Source organism: Rhinoderma darwinii, chromosome 1, assembly GCF_050947455.1.
Source record: "Rhinoderma darwinii isolate aRhiDar2 chromosome 1, aRhiDar2.hap1, whole genome shotgun sequence".
NCBI lineage: Eukaryota > Metazoa > Chordata > Amphibia > Anura > Rhinodermatidae > Rhinoderma > Rhinoderma darwinii.
The window spans coordinates 231386929-231404717 of record NC_134687.1 but is presented as its reverse complement, the minus strand read 5'-3'; the positions used below and the strand labels follow the sequence as shown (position 1 = coordinate 231404717).

Genomic DNA, 17789 nt, shown 5'->3' with positions numbered 1-17789 from the left:
ATAAATGACTTGATAAGAGAAAAAGGGCGATTGGGTTTTATTTTATTACTTGAAACTTTTATTGTTTTCAAACATTTATTTTTTTTCACTTTTTTTACACTTTTTCTCAAGTCCCACTAGGGGACTTGAAGTTCCAACTGTCTGATGTTTTTTTTCTAATACATTGCACTACCTACGTAGTGCAATATATTAGATCTGTCAGTTGTTCACTGACAGCAAGCCGATTAGGCTTCGCCTCCCGGCCTAATCGGCTTCCGTAATGGCAGAGCAGGAGGCCATTGTGTCTCCTGTTGCCATAGCAGCAGTCGCCAGTCCTGATTGCCTGTCAGGGCTGGCGATCTGCTAGCAACCGCTAAGATGCAGCAATCATTTTCTGCATCGAAGGGGTTAATGGCAGGGATCGGAGCTAGCTCCAGTTCCTGCCATTACAGGTGGATGTCAGCTGTAAATAGAGCTGACTACCACCGCTGATGACGCCGGATCAGCTCCTGAGCCGGTGCCGTCCTGCCGGCGGCTGCGGAAGCCGATTAGGCTCCGCCGCCGGGCGGATCTTGACCGGCTTCCATGCTAGGCAGACCGGGAGGCCAGTATTAGGCTTCTGGTTGCCATTGCAGCCACCGGAACCTTGGCAATTTCATTGCTGGGGTTCCGATGAGCTGCAAACAGCTTAAGTGCAGCACTCGCGTTTGAATGCTGCACTTAAGGGTTAATGGCGGGGATCAAAGCTAATTTCGGTCCCCGCCATTACAGCCAGATGTCAGCTGTAAGATACCGCTGAGATCTGGCGATGATGGCACCGGCTCAGCTTCTGAGCCGGTGCCAAACATTTGGCGTATGGATACGGCAATTTGCGGGAAGTCATAGCTTTCCATGGCGTACCCATACGGCAAATGTCGGGAAGGGGTTAAGGGTCAAAACAGTGGAAACTCCCTAAAAGTGACTCCATTTGGGAGACTACCTTAAGGAATTTATCTAGGGGTATAGTGAGCATTTTGACCCCACGGATTATTTTGCAGAAATTATTAGAATTAGGCTATGAAAATGCAGGAGCGCCATTTGGCTTTTGGAGCAAGGATTTTGCTGAAGTGTTTTGCGGGCGCCATGACGCTTTGAAATAATAATGGGATCATTGAATGATACAATTAATAATCCATGGATGTTTGATATACTTCAAAGCAATCCATTATGCACAGGCCAGGTTTGTCAAACAAGGTGTCACACGGATAAATAGTATCTCTTCTTCTCCCCCTTTTGTAACACACTTTGCAGCTTTTTTGGGTCCTTCCCTATTTACCAGTGGATTTCACTGGAAAAGCATTGCCCTGGTACAATACGTGGACAATCACTTCTAAAAGTTCTGGGGATCTCCCCTTCCTGGTTCCCAAATAGAAGGGCCTTGATGACCACCTCTTGAAAATGAAGGAATGTCCCTGTCTGGCCTACACATTGGGATAGCACGTAAGCGTTATACAATGCCATCTGTACCATGTGCATGGCCAGCTTTTTTACCACACCTTTGTTTTCCTCATAGCACTGTACGGCTTCATGTACTTATTGTAGCCTAGGATGCAATCTGGCTTGGGGGTCGATGTAGTGCTACCTTGGACAGGGGTGCTGCCGTTACCGTGTATTGTGGTCAACATAAGGACATCCCTTGTCCTTATACTTGACCAACATGTTCTCGCTGTTTTGCGCCATGCTTTCTCCCTTTTAGCCAATCAGAGTTTTAGAGAGGCCTCTCTGGTTTTTGCGCACAGTGCCACATGCTGCCGCACTTCTGGTGGAGAGACAGTTAAATATGGTGATGCTTCTATAGGAGTTATCCACCGTAAGGGCTCAATCAGACGAGCGTGATTCTCGCCCGTGTGCTGTGCGTTGAAACATCGCACAGCACACGGACCCATTGATTTCAATGGGGCCATTCACACATGCGCTGTTTTTCACGCAGCGAGTGTCCGTTGCGTGAAACCTACTGCATGTCCTATATTGGTGCGTTTTCACGCATCTAGTCCAAAACCACAGACAGCACACAATATGAGTGCATCATCACAAAATACATCTTTTTTAAAACCTTCCCCTGTATGCATTCTGGGCCTTCACCCGTTTGCGCTTAGTGACGTACTATTCCGTCATGGTAACCATAGCGTTCGCGCTCCATGACGGAATAGTGCGTTACGGGAGGATCGGCCATTTCGGCTGTCCTCCCGACACATACAGGAACTGTGACAGCTGCTGTCTTGTACAGCAGTTCCCGCAGCTCGTACAGCGGGGACCGATCGCTGTGTCCCCGCTGATTAATCCTTCAGAAGCCGCGTTCAATAGCAATCGCAGCTTCTTCGGGGTTAAACCACCATTGACGGCCCGCTACATGATAGCAGCCGGCGATGCTGCCTATGGCAACCGGAGGCCTAATAATGGCCTAATATGCCATCTACGGAAGCCTAGTGGGTCCTGACACAGTCAGGACCAACTATGCTTGCTGTCAGCAAGTAGCTGACAGCTCTAATACGTGGCACTACGCATGTAGTGCAGTGTATTAGAATAGCGATCAGGGCCTCCTGCCCTCAAGTCCCCTAGTGGGACAAAGTAAAAAAGTGTAAAAAAAAGTTGTGGAAAATTAAGAAAATAAAAGTTTTAAAAGTAATAAAAATCCCCCTTTTTCCCTTATCAGTCCTTTATTATTAATAAAAAAATAGATAAATAAACAAATAAACTATACATAATTGGTATCGCCGCGTCCGTAACGGCCTGAACTACAAAATTATTTCTTTATTTATCCTGCACGGTGAACGCCATAAAAGAAAATAATAATAAACCGTACCAGAATCACAATTGTTTGGTCACTTCATCTCCCAAAAAATGGAATACAAAGAGATCAAAAGTCGCATGTACCTAAAAATGGTACTGATTGAAACTACAGTTCGTTACGCAAAAAATTAAGTCCTCGCACGGCTTTCTTGATGGAAAAATTAAAAAGTTATCGCTCTTAGAATAAGGAAACACAAAAAGTAAATAATTTTTTATAAAAAGTATTTTATTGTGCAAACGCCATAAGACATAAAAAAAAACTATAAACATATGGTATCGCCGTAATCGTATCGCCACGCAGAATAAAGTGAATATGTCATTTATAGCGCACGGTGAACGCTGTAAAAAAAAAAAAAGGGATAAAAAACAATAGTAGAATTGATGTTTTTTAGTCACCACGCCTCTTAAAAATAGAATAAAAACTGATCAAAAAGTCGCATGCACCCCAAGAAAACTACAATGAATTCCTCAAGGGGTCTAGTTTCCCAAATAGGGTCACTTTTAAGGGGTTTCCCCTGTACAGGTACCTCAGAAGCTCTGCAAATGCGACATGGCTCCCAGAAACCAATCCAGCAAAATCTACATGGAGCCCTGCTGTTTGTCCAACCTGTAGTGTATGACCACACGTGGGGCATCGACGTAATCGGGAGAAATTGCTTTCCAAATGTTGGGGTGCTTTTTCTCCTTTTGTACGTTTTATTGGAAAAATTTGATTTTCAATTGCACAGCCTAATTCCACAAATTGCAGCAAAAAACCTGTGGGATCTAAATGCCCACTATACCCCTCGATGAGTTCCTTGAGGGGTGTAGTTTGCCAAATAGGGTCACTTTTGGGGGGTTTACACTATTTTGGCACCACAAGACCTCTTCATACCAGACATGGTGCGTAAGAAAAAGGAGGCCTCAAAATCTGCTAGGTGCTCCTTTGCTTCGGAGGCCTGTGCTTCAGTCCATTACCACACTAGGGCCACATGTGGGATATTTCTAAAAACTGCAGAATCTGGGCAATAAGTATTGAGTTGCGTTTCTCTGGTAAAACCTTCTGTTTTACAGAAAAAAATTGAATAAAAAAGATTTTTTGACAAAAATATGAAATTTGTAAATTTCCCATCTACTTTTCTGTAAATTCCTGTGAAACACCTAAAGGGTTAATAAACTTTCTAAATGCTGTTTTGAATACTTTGAGGGGTCTAGTTTCTAAAATGGGGTGTTTTATGGGGGTTTATAATATATAGGCCCCTCAAAGTAACTTCACAACTGAGCTAGAACTTATTCAAAATATGAGAAATTGCTGCTTATGTTCTAAGCCTTGTAACGTCCTAGAAAAAAAAAAGAATGTTCAAAAAATGATGCCAACATATAGTAGACATATGGGAAATGTGAACTAGTAACTATTTTGTATAGTATTACAATCTGTCTTATAAGCAGATGCATTTAAATTCTGAAAAGTGCAATTTTTAAAAAAAATTCTCTAAACTTTGCAATTTTTCACAAATAAACACTGAATATATCGACCAAATTTTACCACTAACATAAAGCCCAATGTGTCACGAGAAAATCTCAGAATCGCTTAGATAGGTTAGCATTCCGAAGTTATTACCGCATAAAGTGAAATATGTCAGATTTGAAAAATAGGCTCTGAGCCTTAGGCCTTAATTACACGAGCGTAGTTCACGTGCGTGAAAATCACGAGCATCGCACGGACCGATGTAACTCAATGGGGCCGTTCAGACATTCTGTGATTTTCACGCAGCGTGTGTCCGCTGCGTAAAACACACGACATGTCCTATACTTGGGCATTTTCCCCGCATCATGCACCCATTGAAGTCAATCGGTGCGTGAAAATCGCGCACAGCACACGGAAGCACTTCCGTGTGTCGTGCGTGATTCGCGCTGCAGTAGTTAAATAAATTAAGGTAAAAATAAAAGCACCTTATTCATTGCAGTTTCTCAACCTCAAAACCGCGTGTCATAAGGATGGCATATGCGTGAAAATCACGCAGCCACGCACCAAACACTTATGACACACGGAACTGCAACGCGCAAAAAACGCAGCGTTTCTTTGAGCGCGCAAAATGCACACGTTCGTGTGAATTTCGCTTTACGGTCCAAATTAGGCTGCGTCCTTAAGGGGTTAATGATCAAAGCAAAATTAGCAGTATCACTATCTCTTTATTTAATTGGTTAACACTTTGTAGGAATCGTATGTATCCCTATAAATTTGGTATGGTTTTTTTTCAGCAGAAACAGGGCTTTATTTGCTGGTATATACTATAGGTCAGGGGTCTCAAGCACGCGGCCCGCGGGACACAGAGCCGCTAGTATCGGCTCTGCTCCGAGACTCTGGAATTCCCTGACATCGCTGTCCACATATGAATAGCGATGTCTGGGGCTTCCCCAGAGCCGGAGTCCCGGGCAGAGCGCTAGTACAGGCTCTACTCCGGGACTCTGTGGAATTCCCTGACATCGCTGCCCATATATGGACAGTGTGTCAGGGTCTTGCCCAGAGCGGAGCAGAGAGCTGGTGTCGGCTCTGCTCCTGGACTCTATGGAATTCCCTGACATCGCTGTACACATATGAAAAGCGATGTCTGGGGCTTCCCCAGAGCCGGAGTCCCGAGCAGAGCGCTGGTGTCGGCTCTGCTCCGGGACTCTGTGGAATTCCCTGACATCGCTGTCCACATATGAACAGCGATGTCTGGGGCTTCCCCAGAGCCGGAGTCCCGAGCAGAGTGCTCGTGTCGGCTCTGCTCCGGGACTCTGTGGAATTCCCTGACATCGCTGTCCACATATGAACAGCGATGTCTGAGGCTTCCCCAGAGCCGGATTCCCGGGCAGAGCGCTAGTACAGGCTCTGCTCCGGGACTCTGTGGAATTCCCTGACATCGCTGCCCATATATGGACAGTGTGTCAGGGTCTTGCCCAGAGCGGAGCAGAGTGCTGGTGTCGGCTCTGCTCCTGGACTCTGTGGAATTCCCTGACATCGCTGTACACATATGAACAGCGATGTCTGGGGCTTCCCCAGAGCCGGAGTCCCGAGCAGAGCATCACTGGTCATCACTGGGGCAGCCTCTACAGAGGGCACTGGGGCAGCCTCTACAGAGGGCACTGGGGCAGCCTCTACAGAGGGCACTTTGGCAGCCTCTACAGAGGGCACTTTGGCAACCTCTACAGAGGGCACTGTGGCAGCCTCTACAGAGGGCACTGTGGAAGCCTCTACAGAGGGCACTGTGGCAGCCTCTACAGAGGGCACTGTGGCAGCCTCTACAGAGGGCACTGTGGCAGCCTCTACAGAGGGCACTGTGGCATTATCTACAAGTGGGTGTGTGGCAGTATCTGAAGAGGACACTGGCATTATCTAGGGGTGTGTTGCATTATCTACAGAGGGCACTGTGGCCTTATCTACAGAGGGCACTGTGGCCTTATCTACAGAGGGCACTGTGGCCTTATCTACAGAGGGCACTGTGGCCTTATCTACAGAGGGCACTGTGGCCTTATCTACAGAGGGCACTTAAGTCCAAGAAGATCATCACTTGTGAAGGCAAATGATTCCCCCTTTGCCAGGCGCATTGAGAGGAGTTGTGGTGGCAATATTTTGCGCTTTCTGCAAACCGTCCCACAGGCCCCTGTTTTGTCTGCGTGAAGACTTTTGAAAAGTGGCATACTAGAATAAAAATCGTCAGTGTAGACTCTGTAGCCATTTTGAAGGAACGGCTGCATAAGGTCATAGACTATTTTTCCACTGACACCAAGGTTTTGTGGGCATCCTGGGGGATTTATTTCACGGTCTCTGCCCTCATATATATTGAAGCTACATGTGTAACCGGTCTTAGTCTCACATATTTTATATCGTTTTACGCCATACCTCGCTAACTCTTAGAAGGTATGTACTGCCTAAAACACAATCGCCCCTTAAAATTTACAAGGGATTCGTCCACACTCAAGTTCATGTCAGGAGTGTAGGATTTAATAAATTAATCTTTTAGCAACGTAATAAAGGGCCTCAGCTTGTGAAGGCGATGGTACCCGGGATCACTTCTTGGCAGGCTTTCTAAATTATTACTAAAATGGAGGGAACGGATTAATGCCTCATACCTGCTCCGGTACATTACTGAAGAAAAAACTGGGGTTACATGAATAGGACTTGCTGCCCAGTAAGAACAGGTGGACGATTTTTGTACAATGCCCATATTCAGAATGAGGCCTAAATTATTTTTTTTATTTCGCGGACATTTGTAGGAACTCAGACCTTTGCATAACCACATGCAGGCAATCCCGTCAAAAACTGCCTCGTCCACAATTAATTGCAAAAGCTCATCCGTAAACAAAATTGTGTGGGGAAAAAATAGGGGTGACAATGTTTATGCCCGGATTGGACATAAATTTGGGCACCTGAAGGATAAAGTTTGCTGCAAGATCCCAAAAAATTGGCGGTTCTATAGGATTTCTAGTTCCCGCATGTACGCCTGTGGCTTCGGCAACCGCGGCATCTTCCATAGAGGGAGTTGTTGCTGAAGCGCCAGAAGCAGTACTTGTAGTGTCATCATAACATATTCGCGCTTCTGAAGCGGTTCCTGTGTCACTGACTGAATCAGGGCACAAAATAGCATAAGCTTGCTCTGCGCTGTAAAGTTTGCGCGCCATTCTAATACGTATCTTAATAACAGGTTTTTTTTACTAAATTTTTTTATTATTTTTTTTTGTTTTATTGATTTTTTTCATGAGATTTACTAGAATTTTTTTTTAGAAACCAATACTAACTAATAAAAAGAGGGGGTGGATTATTACAATGTATTTTACGTGTTTTTCACTTTGTAACTAATCTCTCCACAGTTCTCTGTCTCTACTCTCACAAAACCACAGCTGAGTGGAGAGGCGGAGAGTGGAGGAGAGAGCCCGCTGTTTACATTCAGCGGGCGGTGATCGCTGTGATAGGGTGTTCACAGCAATCACCTCCTCCTATCAGAGGTCCCCTAATGTTGTCTCCAAGCCCCCAGCTGTAACCTAAAAGCTGGGGTATGGACATATCAGCTCTGCTTGCAGTGCGATCGCATTTTAAAGCGCCTCTGTGAAAAGGCGGCGCTCTAGAATAAAGCCCACTAGTGACCGCCGTGAAAAGGCGTATTGGCAGTTATTAAGGACACAGCCTGTTTTCGCCTTATGGACCGGGCCATTTAATTTCAAAAATGACATGTGTCACTTTATGTGGTAATAACTTTGGAATGCTTTCTCCTTATCAAGCGATTCTGAGATTGTTTTCTTGTGACCCATTGGACTTTCAAGTTAGTGGTAAAATTTGGTCCCTCAGGGGCTTTGCAAATGCGATATGGTGCCGCAAATCTATCTAGCAAAATCTGAATGCCAAATAGCACTCCTTCCCTTCTAAGCCCTGCCGTGTGTTCAAACAGCCGTTTATGACCACATATAGGGTATTGTTTTGGGGTGCTTTTTCTTTGCAAAGCCCCTGAGGGACCAAAACAGTGGAAACACCCCAAAACTGACCACATTTAGAAAACTACACCCCTCAAGGAACTTATCTAAGGGTATAATTAGCATTTTGTCCCCACAGGTTTTTTTGTCTTAATTCATTTCAATTAGGCCGTATTTACTGGAATTTCAATTTGGGGGCATGTGTGAAAAGCAAATCAGATTATAATAAAAGGGTATATAAATAATAAAATTAATGATTCATAGATATGTGGTAAGCCCTGAAGCAATCCTTTATGCACAGGCCAGGTTTCTCGGAGCAGGTGTCGCACTAATAAGTGGTGTCCCTTCTTATGCCCCTTTTGCTACACACTCTGCACCTTTTTTGGGATCTTCCCTTCTTTGGTGCAATACGGGTTCCATCGCTTTCAGCAGCTGTGCTTGGGCCCTCCCCTGCCTGGTTTTGAAACACAAGCACCTTGATAATATCCTCTTGAAAATTAAGGAATGACCCTGTCCGGCCTGCACATTTGGATAGCACGTAAGCGTTATACAATGTAATCTGTAACATGTGCACGGCCACCTTTTTGTACCACACCCTTATTTTTCTCATGGCACTATAAGGCTTCAGCACTGGATCTGAGAGATCAACCCCTCCCATGTACTTGTTATAGCCCACGATGCAATCTGGCTTGTGGGTCACTGTGGTGGTACCTCGTACAGGGACAGGGGTGCTGCCGTTCCCATGTATTTTGGTCAAGAGAAGTACAACCCTCTTGTCCTTATACTTGACGAACAACAAGTTCTCGCTGCATAATGCCCTGCTCTCACACCTTCTGACACGTTGGCCAAGCAGTGTTTTAGGGAGGCCTCTCTGGTTTTTGCGCACCGTGCAAAAGTATTTCTGGTGGAGAGGCATGTAAATAGTGGGATGCTGGTGTAGAAGTTATTCACGTAAAGGTGATGATAACCCTGGTCCAGCAGTGGGTGCACCAAATCCCACACCATTTTCCCACTAACTCCCAGGACGGGAGGGGGGGGCATTGTGGGGGTTCAATCCTGAAGTCCTTCCCTTCATAAACCCGAAACCTGTAGGTGTACCCTGAGCTACTCTCGCACAGTTTGTACATTTTTATCCCAAACCTTGCCCTCTTATTGGGCAGGTATTGGCGGAATTTTAGCCCATCCTTCAAATGTACAAGGGACTCGTCTATTACAATGTTCTTTTGGCTGGTATACGCTTCTTGAAATTTCATGCAGAAATTATTAACGACTGGCCAGATTTTGAATAGGTGGTCATATGTGGGGTCATCAGGGGGCGGGCACTGTGCATTATCATTATAATGTACAAAAAATATAAGAATAGCTTCAAAGCGAGTCCGGGGCATTGCCATGCGGTAAATTGGGGTGTTGTACAAAACATGTGTACTCCAGTATTGCCTGATCTGTGGCTTCTTAACTAGCCCCATATGCAGCACAAGGCCCAAAATTTGAGCATCTCCGCTGCATCTACAGGGGTCCACTTGAAGGGTCTAGCATATGATGATGTGGGGTTCTGGGTAATAAATTGCTGCGTATATAAATTGGTCTGGGCCACCATTAAATGCACTAAATCCTCACTGAAGAAAACCTTTAAAAAAATCTATTTCTGTTAGGCCTTCAGTCTCTAATTAGTTCCTGAGCTGTCTATGAATTCAGGGATCTGAGGCTCATAATTCTCGGGGGTGGGTTCCACATGAGATCACTTATCTGGGGGGGTTGCCTAAGCTAATGTCCTGGGTCACCTTTGCGGGGGTTCCTCATCACCGGATGATGAGGAGGAGGAGGACAAGATGTATGGGGCGAATTGCTCTTCTCCCTCGCTGGCGTAATCAGTGTCAGGCGCCAGGATAGCGTATGCCTCCTCTGCTGAATAGACCCTTTGGGATGATTGGGACATTTTTATTAGGGGGTGGGTGTAGTGCTTGAACACGTGTAAGGCCTCATTCACACGGCAGGGTTTCCCGGCCGGGTGCCGGCCGTTCATAAATCGGCCGGCACCCGGCTGCATTAGGAATAATAGACCCCTAATGGGGCTATTCACACGACCGATTTTTTGACGGCCGGGAAATCCGGCCGTCAAAAAATAGGACATGCTCTATCTTCGCCCGGGTACCCGGCCGCCCGGCTCCCCGGCCGCCCGGCTCCCATAGGAGTCTATGGGGCCGGGTATTACACGGCCATCATCGGAATGTGTTCCGAGTGATGGCCGGGTTTTCCGTGGCTTGCGCTCTATCTCCTCCTCCTCACAGCGCAGAGTGCATGTGAGGAGGAGTTGATGCCATTATGACGAATGGCATCGCTGCACACTGTGTGGCAGGGCCGGGGTGTACAGCAGGTGGAGGGAGCGCTGCGCTGGCTCCCTTCCCCTGCTTGTTAAAATCACCCTGGCCCGGCGACACCTTCGATGGCGCCGCTAGCAGCTGCAGCTGCTGCGGCTGCTACTACTGTAGCGACGCCACTATAGCAGAGCAGGGAGGTATCTCCCCGCTCTGCTATGTGCTAGCCGCACTTTAGCTCCTTGAAGGAGCGGAATCCCCGTGTTTTCGGGGATTCCGCTCCTGGACAGAGCGCTTGATGTCTCTGTCCATATCTGGGCAGTGACATCAGGGGAAACTCCTGAAGCGGAATCCCCGAACACATGGGGATTCCCCTTCAGGAGTTGCCGCTGATGTCACTGTCCGGATCTGCCCGGCCCGGATGCAAAACTTTATGCAAACCGGCCGGGCAGAATGGCCGATTTTACTGGACGGCACTCGGGCTCGGACGCGACCCGGTCGTGTGAATCCCGCCTAACACTGACTTTATTTGTACACAGGGGGTTGTGTGTGTTGTGCTTTGAATTTCAAAATTTGTGACTAAAAAAAAAGGAGAAGAGAAGAAAAAGAAAATAAAAGTTTATAAAAAAAATGAAGTATAAAAAATTTACTGAACAAACATCAGTAAAAAAAAAAATTATGGCAATATAAAGTATTTTCTGACTACCTGACACTAAAATTTTGTGACGTTGGGGGTATTATATTGTGAGGGGAGCAGTTATGGGGCATTATACTGTGTGGAGGGCATTATACTGTGTGGAGGGAAGCTATGGGGCATTATACTCTTTGGAAGGCAGTTATGGAGGGCATTTTATGGTGAGGAGTACAGTTATGGGGGGCATTATACTGTGTGGTGGCAGCTATGGGGGCATTATACTGTGGTGGCAGCTATAGGGGCATTATACCATGTGGGGCAGCTATGGGGACATTATACTATGTGGAGGGCAACTACAGGGGCATTATACTATGTGGAGGCAGTTATAGGGGCATTATAATGCGTGGGGGCAGCATCGGGGCATCATACTGTGTGGGGAGAACAATGGGGCAATATACTGTGTAGGGGCAGTGTCAGGGGGTATATTATATACAGTAGTAAAAAAATAGCAGGCTCAGGGGATAAATATTAATATAATGGCGTAGCATGCAAATAAGGGGCGTGGCCCAAATAATCGTAATCGGGGTTACATGTTTAATTAATCGTGATTTTGATTTAGGTCATAATTGCCCAGCCCTATTCACGAGCATGAAGGATTTTTTTCAAAACTGTTTTGGTGCACTTTTAGGTAATACAGCTAATCCATTGAAGCAATACCATACACAGCGCCTTGAAGAGTGCTGTGTCTGGAAAGAGCCCGTTTGTGTGATCGTTAGGTCTAAGCATTTGGACTCCCATGATCACATTCATGGCATAGAAGGCTCTTTCCGTAACTCCAATAGAACAGAAAAGAAAGAGGCCCCCTCTCCTTTATTCCATGTCTGTAATCGGCAGCCAGCGGCCACCTCACGAAACGGGGGTCGCGTTCTTGATATAGGTGCGGTTTCCAGACCAGGGAACCACCTCTATCAGACATTTATGGAAAAATGTCTTAGGAATAACCCTTTAGGCTACATGCACACGTTGCGGAATTTGATGCAGGTAATGCCACAGGTAAAATTCGCACTTGAAGTTGAGTGTTTTTTTTATTCGGATTTAGATGAGGATTTACATTTTGATGCGGAAACAGGTGCAGATTTTAGGCCGCAGGAGTCAAGGCATTTTGTTTATTAAACTAGTCAACTACAATTCTGAGATGGATTAGCAAGAGAAATTGACATGCTGATTTATGCACGGAAATACACTTAAATACGCCTGCAAACTGCTTACCAAATGGGAAATACGCTGTCGATGTCGTTTGAGGCATATTAATAAGCTGATGAATTAACAAAACAGCATAAAAAGACCCCCAAAAAACAAAGTAACAGATCACTTCATGTGCCGACAGGGCGCCCATGAAAAAAAAAGTGCATGTCACTTCTTCAGACGTTTTTTATTGCCTCTATATAAAAACAGCTCCAAAAACGGCCGTAAAAAACGCAGCGAAAAACGCGAGTTGCTAAAAAAAGGATGAAAAACAGCTCCATATTTTCAGACGTTTTTTTGTAAAGCGTGTGAACATACCCTTACAGTATTGCAGTCTATGGCAAACTCAGTGCATTGATATTGAAACCTGCCACAGGCAGAGCTCAATAGCAATATTCCTCTAGCAGGCCTGGGAGCGTTTAGAAGGCTCTCGGCTGCCATAGGAACACACCGACTCCCGCGATTTTGTCGTGGGAGTCGGTACCTGGCCCAAAATAGAAAGTAAAAAACCCATAAGATCCTGGTGGTCACATCTAACCACGGAATCTGAAGGGATTAAATGGATCGGCTTCTTAGCGGCCGCCATTTTTAAATGGCCCTTTCCTGTCGAAAATAAGCATATTAGCGACGGGAAAGGGTTAAATCGGCCTTGTATGTTTCAGCCTGTAAGATATGGTGTGTAAACGTAACCTAAGGGTCCATTCAGGCATTGCGATTGAGGTGCTGTAAAAACCGCCTCCGATAACAGCATGCGTTTTAACTGCGATTTCGTGTTTTTCGATCCGGTTGTGTTTTTTACCACAAACGCATAAAAAACACACCAAATTGCCGTAAAATGCATGCGGTTTTCCATAGTTACATAGTATGGTTGAAAAAAGGCACATGTCCATCAAGTTCAAAGAAAAGGATGGGAAAGGGAAGGGAAAAATTTCTACACATAGGAGCTAATATTTTTTTGTTCTAGGAAATTATCTAAGCCTTTTTTAAAGCCATCCACTGTCCCTGCTGTGACCAGCTCCTGCGGTAGGCTATTTCATAGATTCACAGTTCTCACAGTAAAGAAGGCTTGTCGCCTCTGCAGGTTGAACCTTTTTTTCTCCAGACGGAGGGAGTGCCCCCTTGATTTTTGAGGGGGTTTTACATGGAACAGGATTTCACCATATTTTTTGTATGTGCCATTAATATATTTATATAAGTTAATCATGTCCCCCCTTAGTCGTCTTTTTTCAAGGCTAAATAGGTTTAGTTCTTTTAATCTTTCCTCATAACTTAGATTCTCCATGCCCCTTATTAGCTCCGTTGCTCTTCTTTGTATTTTTTCCAACTCCAGGGCATCCTTTCTATGAACTGGAGCCCAGAACTGAACTGCATATTCTAGATGAGACTACACTAATGCTTTGTAAAGTGGTAATATTACCTCCCTGTCCCGCGAGTCCATGCCTCTTTTAATACACGACAATATCTTGCTGGCCTTTGAAGCAGCTGATTGACATTGCATGCTGTTATTTAGTTTATGATCTACAAGTACACCCAGATCCTTCTCGATGCAGTGTTAGCCACAATGAAACTTCTGAATGGACCCTGAAGGTGAGTTTATACAACTGCATTTGCAGCCAATCTAAGGAAAGTAGGAAACCTTTTTCTCTAGGATCGGATGTAATTTTTGGGAAAAATGATGTAGATGGAACATAGACCACAAATTTACCTAGACTAACTCATCCACAGACGGTTGTTATTGTATACTGGTAAAATTGTACAAAGGAAGACCCAAAATTAAAGGCACATTTTTTTATTCATGTTTTTCAATTGTATTAGCAAATTAATAAAACTGATGAGAGAATCTGTGTGATATCTATTTATTAACACATTTTTTAACAACCTAATTTCAACACAATGGGCTTGTTTCCATTTATTACTTCACAGTGAGCTTTTTCTTCCTTTTTACTAAAAATTATCACAGAGAAGGGAGAAAGATAAGAAAAAAAGTTTTTGTTTGAGAAGTTTTATCTTTTCCCCTCTATGGAATCTTCTGTATTTCTGCTTTTCAACTTCAAAAGGACAAATCTCGTTTTCCAAATCTAAAGACCATAGGTTATCCTCCTCAAAGATATACTAAACATAAAGGGACATACATTGAAAGTGGTGCAAAGGATAAGTGGAGTAGTTGCCCATGGCAACCAATCAAGCTGCTGATTTCATTTTCTAAACGATTTCAGAAAAATGAGAGGTGAAATCTTATTGGTTGCCATCAACAAACTACTCCACTTGTCCTTTACACTAGTTTTGATAAAGCTTCCCCATTGAGTTTACTACATGGAAAGGCCCTGTTCACACATGTTGGATTTGACACAGATTTTTGTGCAGATTTCGCAACTAAATCTGCGTCAAATCAGACGACAACCCACATCTCATGCAAAAAAAAAAACATGACAAAAAGTATAATTCATATTTGTCAATGCTGTATTTTCTACTGCAAGTGCGGACAGGAAGGACTGATTTTTGTTTTGGGAATGCATGCTGAAGCCATACAGAGCTCAATTGGTGTCATTTGTGCATCTGTGAACACCATATTTGCACCACCTTGTGTGAATGAGCCGTAAGGTATTGTGACTTTATTACACAAACATGGGAAGAGCATAATGCTCTCGACTTCTAACAAACACACGTGTATGTTGTAAAAACTGAATACACATATCCATAGGAGATGATCAATCTCACAACTACATGTAATATCACAACAGGAACAATCTACAGGATGATTCACGTTTCAATACATAGGGAATAGTCAGCCTCATCGTTTTCAGGATTGGTCCCTGTGATCATATGGAGTGACCCCTGCAGCCACGTGTTTTTTACTTGTGGGGTATATGAAGGTCAGAATGTACCAGGAACAATATGAATTCTAAATCATGATTGCACACACAGCAATGCCAAATAATCAAAAGAAATGCCAATCGTGTCGGGCAGTGTTCCCTTGGAAACATTGACGGTTCCCAAGAAAACAACAGCAGCAAGAACTGTCACTTTTAGGGTATGTTCACACAGGCTAACAAAAACGGCTCAAAATACGGAGCTGTTTTCAAGGGAAAACAGCCTTTGATATTCAAACATTTTTTAAGCATCAAGCGAATTATACAGCCGTTTTTACTTTAGTGTGTGAACCTAGCCTTACAGTAGAGATGGCAAACAGATTTCAGTCTGCTCAAAGATGCTTGGGAAAGCCGTCAACAATTTCAGCCGGAATGAGAGAATGTTTTATTTCTGCTCCTCTATGCATCTAGGAATGAGAGTAGGGGTCTCTGGGAGTTCCCCCATAGAATAACCATGGGAATCAGTGATGTAGAATAAATAACCATTTTTCCTTGTATTAAGACTTCAGAATAATTCTGTATAGAAGATACACAGACTAAGCTAAATGCATTATAAAATCCTTATTACACCATGGAATTCTCTATAGACGTCAGTGACATCACCAGAGAAAAAAATACAAAAGTTCAAAAACTATTTAATTATCAAATATTAACAAAAACAATCCACAGTAACATTAACTGGTCGCCGACCCAGAGCGACAATGCTCGTCCTGAGCGGCAGGTACTTCGCGCATTAGGACCAGCATTCTCATCCTGTGTGACAGCCAGTGTCCACGTGCGATCGGGGTAACTTCTGTAATACAAAGCCACAGCCCGCTCTAACGCCGCACAGAAACCTCTTCTCACTGATCGCGGCGTTCAAAGTAAATAAGAGGAGGGGGGACTGCCCTTTGATCGCGTCACAGAAAATCCCTGTGACGTGATCAAAGCCCATAACTTGTATGGCCAGACAGCCCAGGGTCCGTTGAAGGACCCCAGAGCTGTCTGAACATATTTCCTGTTGTTAGGGCATACTGAGGTGCGCCCTAACAACTGCCTGTGTACAATCAGTACACAGGCTAATGTACTGGCATATAGATCTATGCCAGTACATTACAGTTACAAAATCAAAATCCCTTTATGGGATTTTAAAAAAAGTTAAGTTTATGTAAAAAAAAAAGAATTTTAAATAAGAAAAGTAAAAAAAATACACAGAAATACACATTTTTTACAATAAATAAACTTTTTAAAATATAAGTCCCAAAACATGAAATAATATAGACATATTTGGTATCGCCACGACCGTAACAACCTGAACAACAAATTTATAACATTACCTATGATGATCGGTGTATGGTGTAAAAAAAAATATTAAAACTGCAAGGGAACTGCTTTTTTTCTACATTTTCGCCAAAATAAAAAATCATATAAATTAAACGATAATGTATTTGTACCAAAAAGTGGCACCTACATAAAGTACAACTCGTCCCGCAAAAAACAAAGTCTCATACAACTACGTCGTACAAAAAATAAAAAAGTTATGAGCGTCGGGATGCAAAGAGGGAAATCTAAAAAAATTGTTCTAAGGCCAAAATGTCGTTGGCAATAGACATTTTTTGGTACAATCTGTCAACAATCCATAGTCTCAATTGTCTAGATCTGTAAACAATAACCTGATGCCAATGGGCAGAGGCAATTAGATCTGAAAAAATCAGGTAACTTAGATGTTGTCATATGTTAGGCGATCACTCACCTGCGACTCCCTAGTAACTGACACCAGATCTCAAGGACAGCACCACCGGCAATACATCTGACGTCTCAGAAAAACTTGGAGACTCCGCGCGTCCACAGCACCAAAGACCACGCCTACATTAGAAACAAGTCAGATGATTGGTAGCTCCGTGCATTAAAATATCAAGTCTACCAGAGACCAGAGGAAAACGTAAGATGATTGGTAGTTTCGTGCATCAACACCAACGACCACGCCTACAACGTAAACCGCACCCACACGAGAGGAGCGCAAGGAAGATTACTCTGAACTGTCGTACGGGCCACACCTCCCCTATAGACCACTTTCACACATAATTTTTACTCACACCTCATGTGGCCGCCAAAATAAAGGGTCGATTCTTATCCAAGCAGCAGCTACAACAACAAGAAGGTGTAATGTCAATAAAGGAGAAAAACGAGTATCATTTCCCTGTGCTCTAGTTTCCGCGCATTTCCTTCATTAATCACATATTACTGAGATCTAATGTGTGAAAGACAAGACTGAGATACGGAGGGCGCAGGATCCGTGGGGGTTGTGAGCGATCATAATGCTAGCAGACCGCCCTATACTACAAGCTGGCTGCTCGCTCGCTCGCTACTTGGCTGTTCAGTAAACCAAGGTAATCATATAACGGGTACCTGAAGCGCCGCCGGACTAGCGCCGGTCCCACCCTGCATAGCGGGTCACTGTCAGGTCTACAAACTGTCTTATGTGCCTGTCAGCGCTGCGGGGAGCGT

The 17789-nt window shown here is 44.2% G+C and overlaps 1 protein-coding gene across 3 annotated transcripts in view; it reads right to left on the bottom strand.

The window, feature by feature from the left end:
• Positions 1-17776, bottom strand: part of TEX15 (testis expressed 15, meiosis and synapsis associated) — a 190083-nt gene extending 172307 nt beyond the window's left edge. The window contains exon 1 of one of the 3 annotated variants that reach the window (XM_075862214.1): positions 17691-17776. The gene's annotated coding sequence lies outside the window, so the exon portion shown is untranslated. Of the gene's footprint in view, positions 1-17034; positions 17260-17690 lie in introns of those variants that run through there. The other 2 variants (XM_075862204.1, XM_075862223.1) reach the window with 2 other exon arrangements.
• Between the last annotated feature and the right edge of the window lie 13 nt (positions 17777-17789).